The sequence below is a fragment of the Rhinopithecus bieti genome, unplaced genomic scaffold (assembly GCF_001698545.2).
Source record: "Rhinopithecus bieti isolate Rb0 unplaced genomic scaffold, ASM169854v2 scaffold_19617, whole genome shotgun sequence".
In the NCBI taxonomy this organism is placed as follows: Eukaryota; Metazoa; Chordata; class Mammalia; order Primates; family Cercopithecidae; genus Rhinopithecus; species Rhinopithecus bieti.
Window position 1 is genome coordinate 1,571,488 of NW_016809622.1, and position 19,088 is coordinate 1,590,575.

The following is a 19,088-nucleotide window of genomic DNA, read 5'->3' on the forward strand; positions in this document are numbered from 1 at the left end:
AAAAAAAAAAAAAAAAAAAAAAAACTTTTCAATCCTCATATCATTACACTTTGCTTCTCAGGTACCAGCCTAATTAGTTTTCCTGCCTCTCTGCCTGCTCTTTTCAGAATCTATTACTCTTCTCACACTTCCCCCGTTGATCCCCATATTCTCCAGGTTACAGTCCTATACTTCCTCCCTTCTTAATTTCAACTTCTCTCCCTGTGCATTTTCACCTGTTCTCAGATCTCCAAACATAAACACCATATTGTTCATCCCCAAATCTCTACCTCTATTCGGTATACTAGACGTTTCTATCTTAAACAGAGCATATCCAAAACTGCTCTTGTTAACTTTCCATTCTATAAGATCAACAAAAATAATTCTTGAACTTGAGAATGCCAGCATTCAGTTTTGGAGCTTATCAAAAATTAGGATACCTAAGTCACACCACCCCACCTACCCCTGGATAACACAATCTTATAGCATCTCATGTGTCTGGGATAGAAAATCTTCATACATCATAACCACCCAGGATATTATGACACAGGTATCCAGGCTTTGGAACACAACGATCAGTGTTTTTGTCTATGTGGAACACACATATGTAATAATTTTTGTATAGCAAGCTTCAGAAAACAAAGGAAGCTGCTCACAGCTCACCACAAACTGTGAGGGAAGCAGTATCTCAGCATATTGGTAATCTACTGGTGGCACCCCAGTAAGGAGCTCCAATAGAAATGAATGAGTGAACAGTATGTTATTCAGATAATCAGTAAGTATAGTTTCCAACCAAGCTGAACTTTAGATAGTTTGGGCAAAAGTAGGTTTGAAATTGTTCTCTCTGGCAGGTATTTCTGTGGCATGACTCTTACATGGCCAAATAAGTGGGGAATCACATGCTTTAACAAATAGTGGGGGCAGAGGCAGGGTTGAGGAACCTCCCAATACCCTCTGAATAGAAGGCCTTCCCATCTCCTATCAGTGGAAAATGAGGAACCAAACTTTCCTTCAAAACAACTTAGCAGGTGCTCAGTGCAGTTTAGTACTCCCACTCTTCTGCTTTACCAACACAGTTTTCTCCTTTCACATTTTCCTGCAGATTCCACTGTTTTAATTATAGGCAAGAAAAGCAATTTTTAAAAAATGTAAGGGGATAATATTTATATGCAGTAAACGAAAGAAGAGTTATAATAAGTTTTCTTTTTAAGAGGCTAATGACTATCTGGATTACCAAAAAAAAAGCCCATGACTATAAACCAAATACAAATTTCAAATAGCAATGATACAATAATACAGAATCAAACTGTTTTAAAGGTCACTTAAAAAGCATGAAGATGCATAAGAATAAGCTAGGATGTAGGTTTTAGTATTATAATATGATAATGAAAGCAATGATTTAACAATTGTCTTCTACCACCAAATAGAGCTAGTATAGTTTCATGATGGTATGAATGGTTTCCAGGTCCAATAAAAAATGTATTTTTCTTGTAAAGAATTTCTACAAAAGGAAATTTTCCAAAATTCAAAATATTTTACTAACTCTCCCCTACAAGACCAAATTTTGATACAAATGAAGTGATGCCATATAACTTGTACTAAATTCCAGCAAACAATATGACAGAATCAGTACAAACCAGAACATAAACAAAACAGAAAGACTATTGTTAACAGTCTGCTACCTATTACTTATAAAAAAAAAACCTTCAAAATTAAGTACAATTCAGATAGTTCAATTAAGTTCTAAAAAGTACATATTTTGAAAAGCAAGTCATTTTATTTTGATCTTTTTTTTGTTTTTTTAGCACCGTCATTTTTTTTTGAGATGGAGTCTCGCTGTGTTACCCAGGCTGGAGTGCAATGGCACTATCTCAGCTCACTACAACCTCCGCCTTCTGGGTTTAAGCGATTCTCCTGCCTCAGCCTCCCAAGTAGCTGGGATTACAGATGCCTGCCACCAAGCCCAGCTAATTTTTGTATTTTTAGTAGAGACAGGGTTTCAACATGTTGGCCAGGCTGGTTTTAAACTCCTGACCTCGTGATCTGCCCACCTTGGCCTCCCAAAGTGCTGGGATTACAGGTGTGAGCCACCGTGCCCAGCCTTATTTGATCTCTTTAAAGCTTTGATCCAAGATGCATGGTTGTAAATTGCTTACCTTGTCCATTTCCACTATTGTCAACATTAGCCAGACACAAACAGCCTTGGTCAAATTCTTCTTTATCTCCCAGAATAGTAGACCACCAGTCACGGGCTTTAAATAAAGACATTTTCTTTCACACTAAAAAGAAAACATTTATAATAATCGAATTCACACTATGAATTAATAATTATGTCTTAAGGCATAGCAAATTAAACTTGGACAGATCTGAGAAGACATTTCTATATTAACTTTTTAATATTTTGTACACATAAATGAAACCATAAATCCAAATGGCTGGAAGCATTAATCAGATATTTTGCAACACCATTAGTAAATTGGGCTGAGAATTATACATTTATGTTGTGCTAATTCTCTCTTCCGAAACATTTAGGAGAGAACTGCAGAAAATAACAAAAGAACATATTCTTTGGAGGATCAAGATTCAAATTCCATCAGCACTATTTAACACATAAGTCTTCAGTGAAATACCTAACTTCCTTTCAGTCTAGTCATTGGCAAGACTGCACTACAGTTGGCCCTCCGTACCTGTGAGAGATTGGTTCCAAGACCCCACAGATGAAAAATCCCCAGTTGCTCAAGTCCCTTATTATATATAATGACCTGGTACAGTCAGCCTTCCATATCCATAGGTTTCAACCTGCAGTTGGTTGAATCCATGGATGTGAAACCCGGGGATATGGAGAGCCAACTGCATCTCCTATTACAAAGAGTTGCTGAGACGAATGAGATCAAATCCATCAGTGACTAGCCCTGGAAATGGTATGTTACAGGTACTTAAAAAGCATTCACTTCCTCTTGCTATGCTAGTTACAGAAAGGCAAAACAGAAGAGGGAAATTCACACCAAAAATGAAGCAGGAAAATTGGGCTGCAGGACCATTTATACCAGTAACTATCTGTGTGTCCTCAGGCAACCCACATAACCTCTCCTTACTTGGATTTCTTATCTAGAATGACTATAGACCAGCCCTACCTACCACTGAGTTGCTGATATGGCAGATGTGAAAGCACTTGGACCTTTTGAATTACAACACAGATTCACATGCCCTGGGACTCTACAACGGTTCATTTATTTAACATAAATGAGGCTTTCCTTCATGTTACACTGATTTAAATGGCAGTTAGGAAATGCAGTCAATTCTCCTTATTCACAAAAGTTATGTTTTATAAGGCCGCCGTAAACAATGAATTAGCAGATACTGAGCCATTGCTCCGAGGAGAAACACAGGGTTAGATAGATTCCTGCAAGCTTCTAGTAACAACATTTTCTTCAACCAATCAATACATAATGTAGTTTTTTGTGTGTTTCTATTTAAAGATACCTTATTTAATATGTATTGATGATTAATTACTATGGGAATCATGGCCACCAGCACTAGAACTCAGTCTGAACTAAGCTTATCTAATTGCACATACAGATGCTTTTCAATTTATAATGGGATTACATCTCAATAGAACCATCATAAATTGAAAATATTTTAAGTCAAAAATGCATGTAATATACCAGGGAAAAGATCAAAAATCAAAATTTGAAGTATGGTTTCTATTGAATGTGTATCACTCCCACAACATCCTAAAGTCGAAAAATCATAAGTCAAACCATTGTAAGTCAGGGACCATCTGTCTGTTCTCCACAAGATACATCACAGCCTTCTTGCATTCAGGAACATTAGGCAGCACTTCAGTATTACATTTGCAGGCCACTTTAAACAGCGAAAACACCACACCAGCCTCCAAAAACAACCTACCAAAATGTGGGGGAAAACATGACACTAAATACTGTAGACCATGAAAGGACACTTGCTTATAGTATGAGAACTGAAAGAAGAAAGCAGTTGTTTAACATCAGCTGGGAACATGAGCATCAGGTGATTCAATTCTTACTCTTTTGCACTTGACCACAAATGACCACAAAAGCATTGCGAGCACTGATTTGGGGGTTACAAATAAATTTTAGCAAGTAGGCAAATTCACGAATGATACAGAGTCTGCCAATAATGAGGATCAGCTCTACTTTTTTAAAATGTAGACCAATCTGCCTCGTAAAGTAAGCCTTCCACATGGGCTAATCATTGAAACCAAGGTCATTTGTTTTCATACAAAGTTGGCCAAGAACTTGGCTGTAAATAATGTGGTGGGAAAGTACAGACTCTGGAGGCAACCTGTGTGAGTTTGAATTCCTGCTCCACCACAAACTAACCATGCAACCAGTGGAAGGTTACTAAAAGTTAATGAACGTCTCTGTACTTCGGCTTTCTCACTTACAAAACAAAGGTAAGAGTGGTGTCGTGATGATTAAATAAGAATGCAGTTTCCTACAGAACTGGAAAAAATATGTGCAGGTCATATATATGATAAGGAACTAATATCCAGGATACATAAAGAACTCCTACAACTCAACAACAACAACAAAAACAAACTAGGCCATTAAAACATAGGCAAAAGAACCTGAACAGACACTTCTCCAAAGAAGATACACAAATGAGCTGGGCGTGGTAGCTCACACTTGTAATCCCAGCACTTTGGGAGGCAGAGCCAGGAGGATCACTTGGGGTCAGAAGTTCTCGAGACCAGCCTGGCCAACATGGCAAAACCTCATCTCTACTAAAATACAAAAATTAGCCAGGCGTGGTGGTGGGCACCTGTAATCCCAGCTACTCAGGAGGCTGAGGCAAAAGAATTGCTTGAACCCAGGAGGCAGAGGTTGCAGTGATCCAAGGCCATGTCACTGTACTCCAGCCTGGGTTACAGAGTGAGACTCTGTCTCAAACAACAACAAAAAAGATATACAAATGGCCAGGAAGAATATGAAAAGATGCTCAAAATCACTAATCATCAGGGATATGCAAATCAAAACAATATCACCTCACATCCATTATCAAAAAAAACAAAAATATATTCAACCTAAGAATGATGACTGCAAGTAGGAAAAAACACAAAACAACAAGTGTTGGCAAGGACATGGAGAAATTGGAATCTCTGTACACTGTTGGTGGGAATATAAAATGGTGCAGCTACTATGAAAAACAGTGGGTAGGTCCCACAAAAAATGAAACATAGGGTCAGGCGCAGTGGCTCATGCCTTTAATTTCAGCACTTCGGGAGGTCAAGCCAGGTGGATCATAAGGTCAGGAGATCGAGACCATCCTGGCTAACACAGTGATACCCTGTCTCTACTAAAAAATCCAAAAAGTGCCAGGCGTGGTGGCAGGCACCTGTACTCCCAGCTACTTGGGAGACTGAGGCAGGAGAAAGGCATGAACCTGGGAGGCAGAGTTTGCAGTGAGCCGAGATCGCACCACTGTACTACAGCCTGGGCGACAGAGCGAGACTCCGTCTCAAAAAAAAAAAAAAAAATTAAACATAGAAGTTTTGATCCAGCCATCCCACTTCTTGGTGGATATCCAAAAGAACTAAAGACAGAATCTCAGAGAGATATTTTTACACACAGATTTACTGTATCATAATTCATAATAACCAAGAGGTAGAAGCAACCTAAACATCCATCAATGGATAAATGGATAAAGAAAATGTGGTATACCCATACAATGGAATATTATGCAGCCTTAAAAAGGAAGGAAATTCTGACATATGCTATGTAGATGAACCTTGAGGACATTACGTTAAGTAAAATAAGCCAGTCACAAAAAGACAAATACCATATGATTCCACTTATGTGAGGTACCTAAAATAGTCACAGAAACATTAAGAATGGTGATTGTCAGGGGCTAGGAAGAAAGGAGAACTGTTAATAGGTATATAGTTTTGACTTTGCAAGATGAGGAGTTCTGGAGATTGGTTGTACAACAATGTCAATTTACTTACCATTACTGAACTATATAGTTAAAAAAGGTTAGATGTTCAATTTTATGTTACATGTATTTTACCACAATTAAAAATAAAAAATATACAGTTTTAGTTTTTTACAAAAAGGAATACAGTAGACCACTCAGTACAATAGCTGGCACATAATAAGCACTCAATAAGTGTTAGCTGTTGCTCTGGTTTTGATCCCTTTTTATGATTTTTTAAACTTACATTAAAGAAAAAAACTCAATGTTCTAGTTACACTATGGTACATCCACACCATATCAATATAACTTAAGAATTTAAAACATAACTGACACATGCAACTTGGATAGATTTCAAGAGCATTATGCTGAATGAAAAAAAAAATCCAAAAAGGTAAAATATTAAATAATTACATTTCCAATTCTCAAAATGACAAAATCATAGTAATGTAGAACAGACATGTGGTTGCTAGGCTTACAGGAGGGTGTAACTATAAGGAGCTAATAATAAAAGGTACTTTCTTTGGGATTAATTTCTTAGAACTATCTACAAAAAAAAAGTGCATCCAAATTTGATTTGGTAAAATCCAAATCAAATCTATAGTTTAACTTTAGTATTATATTAACGTCAATTTAATCGTGGGCTGGGCCCAGTGGCTAACATCTATAATTAGCCTAAGCAACATAGGGAGACCTTATCTCTACAAAAAATAAAAAAATTAGGTGGGCTTTGTGGTCCATGCTTATAGTCCCAACTACTCTCAGGAGTCTAAGGAGAGGATCAACTGAGCCCAGGAGTTTGAAGTTGCAGTGAGCTTTTTTGAGGGGTGGGAAACGGAGTCTTGCTCTGACACCTAGGCTGGAGTGTAGTGGCACAATCCCACTCACTGCAACCTCTGCCTCCCAAGTTCAGGCGATTCTCCTGCCTCAGCTTCCCAAGTAGCTGGGATTATAGACACCTGCCAACACGCTCAGCAAATTTTTGTATTTTAGTAGAGATGGGGTTTCCCCATGTTGACCAGGATGGTCTCCAACTCCTGATCTCAAGCCATCCACCCACCTCAGCCTCCCAAAGTGCTGGAATTATAGGTGTGAGCCATCGCGCCAGACTGCAGTGAGCTTTGATCAAGGCACAGCACTCCAGCCTACAAAACAGAGATCCAGTCTCTACGACAAAAACAAATTTGATGGTTTTGATCACTGTACTGTTTTCATTGGGAAACCATTATTTTTACAACTTCTAAGTGAGTCTAAAATTCTTTCAAAATAACTAGTTTAAAAAAACAAATGCCAGGAGAAAAAAGAACGAAAACTCCATCCAAAGTCCTCTCTTTATGCTAAGAAAGAAATTAGATAAACACTGGAAGTTGATGGAAGTGAACAAATAACAGGTAAACAAATTTATAATGAGTTTCAAAATATGTGGGAAACTTTCTGAAAAATATTTGCACCATTTGTTTTTACTAATGACATTATGTAACCATACAAATTGTCAGATTACTAAACTTCAAATCTGGGAGCAAGCATTCAAAAAACATAATAATCATTTGTATTATACTTTTACTGGACTTTTTGAGAGGAAAGTAACAGTATTCAATAAATCCCAGATAGTCTCACTATATATGTCAAATACCTAGGAGAATTGTAATATGCCATACCACTGGACTACAAGAATGAGGAAACATCATTCTCTTGCAGCTCAGAGCAGAATATTACCCAAATTCACACTTGAAATGCCAATGATTTCCTAGGAGGACTCACAGGACACAGCACAGTCATCTTCATGGCTATGAAAGATGGCTATGATAAAAGGATAAAAAGGATAATCACGAAAGGGAAAGGTGCATGATGAGAAATCTGGAGAAAACCAGACACAAGCCTAGAAGACAAAGGAGAGGTACAGAGGTTAAGAAGAAGAGGAATCCCACCGGGTGCAGTGGCTCACGCCTATAATCCCAGCATTTTGGGAGGCTGAACCAGGTGGATCACGAGGTCAGGAGATGGAGACCATCCTGGCTAACACGGTGAAACCCCGTCTCTACTAAAAATACAAAAAATTAGACGGACGGGGTGGCGGGCGCCTGCAGTCCCAGTTACTCGGGAGGCTGAAGCAGGAAAATGGCATGAACCCGAGAGGCGGAGCTTGCAGTGAGCCAAGATCGCACCACTGCACTCCAGCTGGGGCGACAGAACGAGACTCCGTCTCCAAAAACAAAGAAAAAAAAAGAAGAAGAAGAAGAATTAGAAGAGGAATCCACCAGAAGCTTAAAAGGGGCATTCACTGACATCAAAACAAAGCCAGAAGTGAGTCATCTGGAAGGAAGTGGAAAAAAAAAAAAAAAAAAAATGTATCCAGAATAAGGGAGTGACCTGCTGTATCAAGTGCTCCTGATACACACCATAAAGGATGAAGACTTGGAGGCATAAGCTCCATTTGAAGACATAGCTAAGGACAGAAATCAGTAGTAACCAACCAAAGAGTAAGTGATCCTCTGCTAACTCCTGCATCAGCCGGTTCAAAAGTCTCAGGGAGAAAAAATAAGAAAGGAAGAACTATACAACACTCGAGGGGGGTCTTACCTTTGCCTAACACAGGCAGAAAAGAAAACTTCATGGGTTTTCATCTTCTTGCCTAGAGAACACACTAAACCAAGTAAGGGAGAAAGAAGAGTTTTTTTCTGTCAATGATAATGATACATTTTTTAAAAGTCAAAATCCTTAGATAAGTGACCACAAGAGACAAAGCTGGAGTTTGAATATAAATACTGCATCAAGTGAAAGTAGCTATCCTATGAAAATGACCTTAAAAACCTGCTAGTCAATAAATTTTTTCAGCTTGCTAGAATAAATACAAAAATATCCTCTAATATTATGATCTAGTGGGTTGTTAAAAGACAAAAAAAAAAAAATCAAAAAAATCCTCCAATATGAAAGAACTCACTTTCCAACAATGTCTACAAATAGGAATGCCTATAGAAGACATTCATTTCTCATTAACTTTTTTGTTTTGTTTTGTTTTGAAATGGAGTTTCACTCTTGTTGCCCAGGTTGGAGTGCAATGGCACGATCTCAGCTCACCACAAACTCCACCTCCCGGGTTCAAGTGATTCTCCTGCCTCAGCTTCCTGAATAGCTGGTATTACAGGCATGCACCACCACACCCAGCTAATTTTGTATTTTTAGTAGAGACGGGGTTTCTCCATGTTGGTCAGGCTGGTCTTGAACTCCTGAACTTAGGTGATCCACTGACCTTGGCCTCCCAAAGTGCTGGGATTACGGGCATGAGCCACCACACCTAGCCTCATTTCTCATTAACTTCTAACCGAAAATTAGAAATTTATTTGTACTGACAAAATAACAAAGGCATCATTTAAATCCTTCTTGGCAAGGCACAGTGGTTCATGTCTGTAATGCCAGCACTTTGAGAGGCCAAACCAGGAGAATTGGTTCAGGCCAGGAGTTTGAGACCAGTCTGGGCAACATAGCAAGACCCCATCTCTCCCCCTAAAAAAAAAAAAAAATTAGCCACTCTCCCATTTGAGCCCAGGAGCTGAGGCCACAGTGAGCCATGATTGCGCCACTGCACTCCAGCCTGGGCAACAAAGCCAGACCCTGTCTCTTAAAAATATATATATCATTATTGTTTCTCCTGCTCCATCAATTTTTCCTTATTCACCCACCACTTTGTTCGCTCCTGAAATCCTCCTTTTCACAGAGTTTGGTTCCTTGCTACTCCAGGTGTACTCCCTGGATCAGCAGCATCTGTATCACTCAAAAACTTATGAGAAATGTTGAATCTCATCCTCCCCAAACGTATCTCCAGGTGAATCACAAGGACCTTAAGGTTGAAGAGGCACTGATATAACTGATACCTGATTGCCTAAGTGGATATTTTCTTATAGCAGAGCTCCAGTTTTCCCCTTCTTTTTCAGAGGGCCTCTGCTATCAGTTACCTTTTAAGGGCTCAAAAAAATTATTTTTCAAGTCAAAGACCTAAAACAGCTGTAAAGTATCCATCAATCAGCTGGTCCTCTCACTTTACAGGAGAGGTCCAGAGAAATTACATGATTCCCATACCTCACACAGCTAATGGCAGGACCTTGCTTCTGCATACTCTCTCCCTGGTCTCTAGACCCCTGTCTCATCAGGCTGCCAATAATCTGCAATTTAATATCAAAAAACTGAAAAAGTATGTCGATGGAAGGATTTTTTGTTGTTGTTTGTTTGCTTTGTTTTAATCTTTAAAGACCGCGGAAGAATGGCTAATTTTTAAACCTACGTCCAATAAATGGCTCTTCCTCACAAGAACATAGCTACCTTAATTATTTCAGAACAATATTTCAGAGCAACAACAAAGACTTTCATGCCAGGGCAAACATAAGGTCATGCATAGGAGAATTTCATAAATTCCATTACATAAACATCTGTATGTTTGTTCCCCCAATGTCGGAAGTAGTATCATGCACCATTGTAGACAATAATTTATTGAACAATAAGGACTTATATCTTTAAAGAATTAATGAACAATAGAAAAAAACAATTTGGGCTGATAATCAATAGTCACCATTTGTTTCCGAAGTGCCTCTCTCCAGTTTCAAAAGTAGAAGCAGAGAAGGAGCACTGCCCACCCCGAAGAAATTAAGAAACCCCAAACTCTCATCAGTACAAAGTTGGGATACCACTAATTTCCTTTGATAAAAAACGGGTGGATTTCAAAAGACAATTTAGGCAGCAGTGATGGCAGCCGCTGCGAAGACACTGGCTGCAGCGTGGGAGACATAGCAGGGGCTGCCCACACTGTGGAGCCAGCGGGGGCCGGGAACAGGCAGGAGCCCCGCCCCCTACCAAGTTGGAGGGGCAGGAGCCCCGCGCTCCTGGGCGCAGATGCAGCCACTAAATCACAGCTCCAGACCCAGGCATCCCTGCACTGTCGGTGGCCCGGGAAGCACCCCTGCCCCTGCAGTTTGGAAGTGCCCACTCCCGCTCCCTGGCCCCTCCCAACTCCCAGAGCCCACTCCGATTTCCAACCAAAGTTGAAGCCGAGCCCAGGTGCTGTCGCAACCCGGCCATGTGTGTGCGTGCTCGGGGCGGTGCTGATACACCAGTCCCCTAATACCTCGGTCCCCTCTGGACTCTGGGTGCAGGCAGCACAGGAGGGACACACACGGGGAGCTGAGGGCTTGAGTATACTCCACTGGTATACCCAAGAACAGAGGAGACCCTCTGCTGACTCAAGAAGAAATAAAAAATCTAAATAGATCCATAATAAATAAAGAAATTGAATTAGTAATTTAAAAACTATCCACAAAGAAAAGTCCAGGCCAAGATAGATCCACTGGTGGACTCTACTAAACAATTAAAGCAAAATTATACCCATTCTTCAAAAACCACTCCAAAAAACAAAAGAGGAGAGAATACTTCCCACCTCATTTTATAAATCTAGTTATCCTGAGCCAAAACCAAACACATCACAAGAAAACAACAGACCAATATCCCTTATGAATATGGATGCAAAATCCTCAACAAAATACTACTAGCTAACTGAATCCAACAATATATAAAAAGTATTATATAACATGTCTAAATAGAGTTACCTGAAGAATGCAAGATAGGCATCCTTAACATCCAGAAACGAATTAATGTAAAATCAATAAAATCTAAATCAAAAGCCACTTGATCACCTCCATAAATCCAACTCTTCCATTATAAAAAACACTCAAAACACTAGGAATAGAAGGTTCCTCACACTGATAAAAGGCATCTATGCAAAATCCACAGCTTACATCATACTTAATAGTGTAAACTGAACACTCTGCTCCTAAGATCAGGCATAAGACAAGGATGCCTGCATTCACCACTTGTATTCAAAATCATACTGGATGCTCTCAACTATAGCAATTAGGTAAGAAAAGGAAATAAAAGGCTTCCAAATGGGAAAAGAAGAAGTAAAACTATCTTTACTCACAGATGACATAATCTTGTATATAGAAAATCCTAAGGAATTCACAAAAAAAAAGATTAGAACTACTAAATGTGTTAAGCAAGGTTGCAGGATATAAAATATGCAAATATCAATTATATTTCTATATTCTTGCAATGAACAATCCAAAATGAAATTTAAAAAGTAATTACATTTACAATAGCACCCAAAAGAGTAAAATACATAAGTTAGCCAGGTATGGTGGTGCGCACCTGTAATACTAGCTACATAGGAGGCTGAGGCAAGAGGATCACTTCAACTCAAGAGTTCAAGATTACAGTGAGCTATGATCACACCACTACACTCCAGCCTGGGCAACAGAGCAAGACTCCATCTCAAAACAAAAGAATACTTAGGAATAAATTTAACAAAAGAAATGTAAAACTTATGCTCTGAAAACTATGAAAACATTGTTATAGAAATTAAAGAAGATCTAAATAAATGGAAACATCCCATGTTCATGGATCTGAAGACTTAATATTGTTAGGATGCCAATACTTCCCAAATCAATCTACTGATTCAATGTAATCCTTATCCCAATGTAATCCTGTATCCCAATGTAATTCCCAGATGACATCTCTGTAGAAATCAACAAGTTTCTTCTAAAATTTGTATGGAATTTCCAGGGACCCAGAATAGCAAAAACAATCTTAAAATTAAAAAAGAACAAAGGTAGAGAACTCACACTTCCCCATATCAAAACTTACTAACGCAACAATAATTAAGCCAGTATGGCACTAGCATAAGGATAGACATAAAGATAAATGGAAAATACTGAGAGTCCAGAAATAAACCCATACATCTATGATCAACCGATTTTCAACAAAGGTGTCAAGAACATTCAACAAGTAATTGCAACAGATGGGTCTAAGATGACCGAATAGTCACATGCAAAAGAATGAAACTGGATGCTTACCTCTAATCATATGTTTAAAATTAACTCAAAATGTGTCAAAGATCTAAGTACAAGCTAATGTACAGATAAAACTATAAAACTCTTGAAACTCTTAGAAGACAATATAAGTAAATCTTTATGACCTCAGATTTGGCAATGGATTCTTAGATTTGACACCAGAAATGTGACCAATGAAAAATAAACAAGGGCCAAGCATGGTGGCTAATGCCTGTAATTCCAATACTTTGGGAGGCCAAGGCAGGAGGATTGCTTGAGCCAGGAGTCTGAGACCAGCCTGTGCTGATCCCATCACTACAAAAAATATAAAAATTAGCCAGGTGTGGTGGTGTGTACCTGTAGCCCCAGCTACTGGGGAGGCTGAGGTGGGAGAATTGCTTGACACTGGGAGGCTGAGGCTACAGAGAACCATGATTGCACCACTGCACTCCAGCCTGGATGACAGAGCAAGATCCTGTCTCAAAATAAATAAATAAACAAATAAAGCCAGGTGCAGTGGCTGACGTCCGTAATCCCAACACTTTGGGAGGCTGAGGCAAGCAAACTGCTCAAGCCTGAGAGTTTGAGAAGAGCCTGGGCAACAAAGCGAGACCCCATCTAAACAAAAAATAAAAAATTAGCTGGGCATGGTTGTGTGTGCCTATAGTCCCAGCTACTTGAGAGGCTGAGGCAGGAGTTTGAGGTTGCTGTGAGCTAAAATCATGCCACCACACCTCAGCTTGGGTAGCAGAGTGAGACTCTATCTCAAAAAAACAAAATAAATAAACTAGACTTCATCAAAACTAAAAACTTTTGGGTTTCAAAGGTCACCATCAAGAAGATGAAATGATGGGAGACAATATTTGCAAATCATATATCTGATAATACACAAGAACTCATACAACTCAATAATAAAAAAAAAAAGTCCAATTAAAAATGAACAATGGGTCTGAATAGGTATTTTTCCAAGTAAGATATACAAATGGCCAATAAGAACATAAAAAGATGCTCAAGGCCGGGTGCAGTGGCTCACACCCGTAATCCCAGCACTTTGGGAGGCCAAGGCAGGCGATCACCTGAGGCCAGGAGTTTGAGAGCAGCCTGGCCAACATGGTGAAACCCCATCTCTACTAAAAATACAAAAAAAAAAAAAAAAAAAAAAAAAAATAGCCAAGCATGGTGGCAGGTGCCTGTAATCCCAACTACTTGGGAGGGTGAGGCAAGAGAATCGCTTGAACCCGAGAGGCAGAGGTTGCAGTGGGCCAAAACCACACCATTACACTCCAGCCTGGGCAACAAGAGCAAAACTCTGTTTCCAAAAAAAAAAAAAAAAAAAAGCTCAGCATAATTAGTCATTAGGGAAATGCAAATCAAAACTATGAGATATCACTTCACACCTACTATGACAGAATCAAAGAAGTCAGATAGTAATAAATGTTGGTGAGGATATGGAGAAATCAGAACCCTCATATACTGCTAGTGGGAATGCAAAATGATGCAACCACTTTGGAAAGGAATCTAGAAGTTACTCTAACACTTAAACACAGAATTACCATATGACCCAGCAATTTAACACTGAAGTATCTATCTAAGAGCAATGAAAACATATGTCCATACAAACAAACTTACACATAAATGTTTATAGTAGCATTACTCATAATAGCCAAAATTTGGAAACAACCCAAATGTCCATCAGCTGATGAATATATAAACAAAAGGTAGTATCCATACAGTGGAATATTATTTGGCCATAAAAAAGAAAAGAACAAAATACTGATATATGTTACAACATAAATGAATAAAAGCACATAGGTTTTAGAATGAGACATATCTGGCTCTTAAAAACATGCTAAGTTAAAGAAGCCAGTCACAAAAGGCCACCTATTATATGATTCTGTTTATATAAAATATCTAGGATAGGCAAATTCATAGAGACAGAAAGTAGATTCGTAGTTCCTTAGGTCTCAGGTTAGGGGAGAACGAAGAGGGAAGGAGAGTTATAGCTAAAGGATATGCGGTTTCTTTCTGAGTTGATAAAAATATTCCAAACTTGGCTGTGGTAATGGTTACATGTATCTGTGAATATACAAAAAATGAACTGAATTTTATGCATTAAATGGGTGAATTGTATAGTATTTGAATTATATTTCAACAAAGCTGTTATTTTTTTTTTAAAGAGAACAAATGGTGATGGATACATAGGGGTTCATTTTGTTATTCTTTATGCTTTTGCTTATGCTTCGAATTCCCCATAAACAAAATGAAGTTTCTTTTTTTTTTTAAGTAGAACACTCCTGTATTTTGGCCACATTTACCATTAGGCCAGGAGCAGTGGCACGCACCTGTAATCCCAGCACTTTGGGAGGCCAAGGCGGATTTATCACTTCAGCTGAAGAGTTCAAGACCAGCCTGGGCAACATAGTGAGACGTCGTCTTTGCCGAGCATGGCAGAAAAAACAAAAATTTTTTAAACTTCTTTAAATATTAAAAAAAAAAAGTGCAATAGCAAATTAAATTTAGAAGGTCAGCAAAATACATTCTGCCCTTTTTCCTGGAAGACATCCTAAGTCATCAAGAAAATGAAAAATTAGCCATAAACTGAGACACAAATAAAATGCTCATCTGTATTCCAATCTAGGAAAGATATAGGCCTTGACATTGAGATATTAAGATAAGCAGTTGGATGGGGGAGGTCTGGTACTGACAGGTTAGGAAGGATGGTAAGGACCAATAGTAATAAACATTTTTCAGTCATGAAACCTGGCTTTTGGGTTATAAAATAAACAAAAGTGTTCTAAATAACATAAAATAAAATATGTATACACTGATTTTTTAAATTCGGTTTAGTTAACTGTCTTGAATAAGGAACCGAGGTTTGCATTTTATCCCCTTTTCATTCAGTGTTGATTTCCAGTTGCTCACTGATTTGTCTTTTAAGTAACTGTAAAATAAAAACCAGGTTTTTAATGACACCATCTTAAAGGAAAGTATCTACTAATCATTTACTAAAGCCCAGTCAGGATTCTAAATGCTTTACAAGCATTCTATTTTAATCTTCATAACAAAACTACAGAGTAATTGTAGATACTATTATTCAGGTATCCTTGAATACAGAGAGGTTAAGAAACCTGTGCCAGTGGTCTCACTAGTTAAGTGATGTGCAGTACCTAAACCCAGACTGTCTACTCCAGAACCCTAAACAAACGGCCTATGCACACGCCCCTCCATGTAGGCTATAAAAACAATAGCTCTATTCACACTAATTCTAACCACTACAAGTTCAAACTGCAGGCAAGTATGTCATACATTTGATTAAATTGTTAAAGGATGATTAGAAGACAATAATTTGAATGTTGTAACAGGTGCATTCCTATAAATAGGCACAACAGATTAGCTTCTAATGCCTTATTAGAATAATAAATGGGAGATAATCTCCTTACCCCCTAAACTCTAGAAATTCTCTTCTACATTCTTCACTTGATGCTTTTTTGTTTTGAATACTTATGTTTTCTACAACAAATTTACTCAGATTCAGGTTTCATTTAAGAGGTGGCTGTATTAACACCTCATTGACCTAGTCCTACAATATGATCAGCTGTGAAAATAATAATCCCAAAGAATGCTGTGGGAAAAACATACGGGTTTGAAGGTCAGTTCTGGAAACAGACCTTGAAGCTGTTGTTCATTTTCAGAGCTTTGCTTTCTCCAGGTTATGCTAGTGTCACATCAAATTTAAGAAAGTAGAAATCAGTTCTTCCAGTCAAAGAAAGATGACAAATGCATATAGCATTAGAAGTATACTGCTTTTGAAGGCAATAATACAAGGGCTCACTGTTGGAATTTTCAACAAAAGACGCAAAGGGCAAAATAACATAAAATTTGGAGTAGGACAGCTCTGGGTTCACTTTCTGACCACATTTCCACTACATGACCTGAAACAAGTCCCTCATCCTCTAGTATCTCAACTGTTCTAGGATGAAGGAGGATAAAATGGTTCAACCCATAGCAAGTACTCAATAGTCAGTAATAACCTAACAGTAGAAACGGTGGTGGGAGAGACGGTGGTAGCAGTGGTAGTGGAAAGAGACAGTGGTAGTGTGTTCTGTGCAAGACACAATTACGAATGCCAAACTCACCCTCTGGACTGAAATTTGAAATGGTACTCACAAAGACTGATAGCAATCACTAATGGAAATGTTATTAATCAGCAGGGATGTTTTATAATAACTTCATGTATTTTAATAATTTTCAAAAAATATTTGAAAGTATTCTAAAGCGTAAGACTTACTACATCGCTCAAAAGGTGTAAAAGTTTTAAAATTACTATATATACTATTGCTGTTGGATTTTTTCCCTTCAATGAGCATTTCTATCAAGAAGTTGTACCATAAATATGTGTATAGTTGTAATTTAACCACAACAATTACACGCGATGAAAAATCCCTTAAAGTCTGACAAATAACTTGTAACTTGTTTTCAAAATAAAGTTTTTTTAAATTCTTCTTTAAAAACTTCTGGGTTTTCTAGTTTCTTTTTTTAATTCTTCTGCTTATTCATGAAAAAAATCTCAGTATCTGTTTTCTTTATAAAATGCTAATAAGTTCGAAAATCTTTCTCTCTCTGAATGCTGGCCAACTTAAGACCCAAAGCTTATCCTGCAGCATCTTTCAAGTTGTTTATCAATGAGGACATGTAAGATGTGTATACATGTAAGATACGGTTTCATTTTTAAAGTAAAAGTGAGATACCCAAAAAAAAACATTTCTCCAGGAAATTGAAGTCAAATGCAGGACTTGACTGGCAGGAAGTGCTGATAAAATCAGCGCATCTCATCTAAACTGTTGTGGTCTCCAAGTAAAAAGAGGAGAAATAATAATCCTATTACGAGAAGGATTGGGGGTATTAGTACATGCAGCCTACTTCAGTCGTAGGCTGGGAACTGCTTTGCCCATTTACTCACAGACCTGTTGAAGTGTCTCAGGAGGATGCTCATGCTCCATGTGACATTCCTCAATGGAATCCTTAAAAATTCTCATCCCTTTTTTCTCAAAGGTATTCACAGAATCGCATACACTTTGTGCTCCTAGTGTTTATTCCAGTGCAAACATCTTTCTAAGAAATCAATCACCTGACAGCCCCCAAACCATTATATTGCATTGGAGGATCTTGTTCACAAAATAAAAAATGGAAAGGGCATTCACGTACCCGAAGTTTAATACCAGACATACCATCTTACCTGATGCCACGTCAGATGAGCTCTGTCTCACCTTTCTGCGAACCCTCGTTCCGCAAATTTTCCTTTATGAACGCCTGACAAGGTCCCAGTGATGGAGCAGAGGGAGCAAGAACGGAGGGTGCAAAGAAAAGCAACCTTTAGCTTTACTATTCCCTCTCGTCCTCCAGCTGAAAGTTGTTCCACGTCCCGGGCAAAGAGAGCCCCACCAGGCAGCACCACCAGCTCCACAGAGTTGGAGTGATTCCCCCAAGAAGCTCCCCTGCGCCCCCCGTCATCCCCCAGAGACCAGCAGAGGAAACGGCATCTATCCCTTGGAAGACACTAGGCAGGCAAGAACAAATGCAAGTCCTGCTGCTCACACCGAGGAGGAAAGGATGGAGGAGTTGGCGAATGGGATGTAGCAGAAACCCGACGGCCGCAGCGGAAGGGACACCTCCCCTCTCCAGACTAACTCTGAGCCATCTTCGCCCTGTTGTCATAGCACTTACAACGGACGCCACTGCGCAATCACGCCGCGCCGCGCCGCCTTCTGGGGGCTGGAGTCCAGAGAGGCTGAGGCGCGAAGGAAGAGACCGACTTATCAGGGGCCCGCGGTTGGAATTAGATTACTGCTGGGGCGGGGTTCGAATGAACCACGGCCTGGTTCTTATTAGCAGAGAAGGATAATTACTGCAGTCCTCTGCCCCGTCATGACAGCAGTTCCTCAAGGAAGACCCGCCTCCCGCCTGGGCTCCGGGCGCAGGCCACCGCCCCCAGAAGCGTGCCCGCCCCCTCCCCTCGGCGCGTGTGGGTGGGGCCTAGCGGGGACGGGGCGTCGCGGGCATCTAGGAGGTGCTCTGCGACTCCGCGCTTCTGAGAGTCCCAATCGCCGTGTTTTTTTCCTGCCGGGACACTCATGAGGGCTTCATCCATGCACTGCGCGACCGTGGCGAGGGTGGTCGCGGTAGCGAGCGCCAGCGTGTGCGCCCTGGTGGCGGGGGTGGTGCTGGCCCAGTACACATTCACCTTGGAGAGGAAGACGGGGCGGAAGACCAAGATCATAGAGATGA

The 19,088-nt window shown here is 39.5% G+C and overlaps 1 protein-coding gene across 4 annotated transcripts in view; it reads right to left on the reverse strand.

The window, feature by feature from the left end:
- The window catches only part of BBS9 (Bardet-Biedl syndrome 9), a 506,926-nt gene extending 488,092 nt beyond the window's left edge, over positions 1-18,834 (reverse strand). For 3 of the 4 annotated variants that reach the window (XM_017889842.1, XM_017889841.1, XM_017889839.1), the window contains exons 1-2: positions 18,040-18,781; positions 2,136-2,258 (exon numbers count right to left, since the gene is read on the reverse strand). The gene's annotated coding sequence lies outside the window, so the exon portion shown is untranslated. Of the gene's footprint in view, positions 1-2,135; positions 2,259-18,039 lie in introns of all 4 variants that reach the window. The other variant, XM_017889840.1, reaches the window with a different exon arrangement.
- Positions 18,835-19,088: the final 254 nt, after the last annotated feature.